Raw genomic sequence first — 1,318 nt, forward strand, 5'->3', positions numbered from 1 at the left:
CACAGCTGCTGAAATGGAGAGTCCCAGTCAACACAGTGCTGGACCTGCCCCTTGGTCTCCAGGGCTGCATTGCTGGGGCTCCAGGCTCCCAGGCCCCACCAGTCGGCAACACTGACCTTGGCCAGCTGCTGAAATGGAGAAAGAAGGGCCCCCATGAGTGTGCTGACACTCAGTATCTCCCACCGCCCCTGTCACCCCCGACCTGACCCTGAGCTACTCTGCCTCTGGGGGGAGCCGGGTGCGGGGGTGGAGGCTTCAGCTTTGGAAGGGCCCTCCTGCCGCCATGCCAACGTGTGATCCGAGGGTTGATGTCCATTTGTCTTTGGTTTTCATTTGTGTCTGAGTGTGAGGAACTTCAACACTGGAAAAGTCATGCTCAAGTCCGGGGACTGGCTGCCACTTATCAGCCCTGCCCTTAGGCACGTTGCTGTTTCTGTGCACTTCCCTTTGTCCTTTGAAATCGAGGAGACAATACAGTGAGCCTTCTAGGAGCCGGCACACAGTGAACAGCCTTGTCTCCCAGGTCTCCTAAGGTTTCTGCCCGGCCTGCGCAGGGGTTGCCCTTGCACAGTGCTCCTTTGAGCGGGCAGTACAGGAGTTTTCCTCTCCGCCAGCTTTCTGCCTCCCCCAGGCTCTGGCTTTCACAGGGCACTTACTATGGCACCTTGCTCAGGGATCCTCTTCATCAATAAGCAAAGTAATGCCGGTGAAGTGTTACCTGGTACCTTACACATATCGTGTGCTCAGTGAATGTACAGCCCTGGTATTCTCTGTCTATTATCATTCCAGGGATGCCTAAGGAAGGGAGGCTTATAGAAATGCTGCCAATTTGCAGCCAGAGAGGTTTTCAATGGGCCACTGTGACCTTGGGATGAAAGGGCAGTCTGGTGACATTTCTGGACCTTGTGACCTCACATTGATCCCATGTGTAAGTGACTGTGTGCATGTGTGCACGTAGAGCCTGGGGAGACAATCACTCCTGTGTCTATGACGTCTGTGTCCCCAGGAGCTGAAAGGTCAACTTCAGACATTATCTTGTCATCACTCTACCATCCTTAGGCCACCCCTGGAGCAGGTGTTGGAGATGTGCATTCAGATGTGTGAGGGCCGCAAGCACTGATGATCTATGGTGCCCCTCTCAGCTCCCTCACACGTTCCAATGGTATATGTGAGTGATGTGTGTGTGCGTGTGGCTCTGCTGTCCGTCACATAACTCCCTTTTCTGAGAATGAAAACTGCAATCGACTGGCCTTGCCCAGCAGCCACTCAGGTTGGATCCAGTTGCATGGGCTGCAAGCAGCAAGGGTTAGACTTGGGA

This window comes from Echinops telfairi, unplaced genomic scaffold (assembly GCF_000313985.2).
Source record: "Echinops telfairi isolate 266 unplaced genomic scaffold, ASM31398v2 ScPeMD7_70;HRSCAF=299, whole genome shotgun sequence".
In the NCBI taxonomy this organism is placed as follows: Eukaryota; Metazoa; Chordata; class Mammalia; order Afrosoricida; family Tenrecidae; genus Echinops; species Echinops telfairi.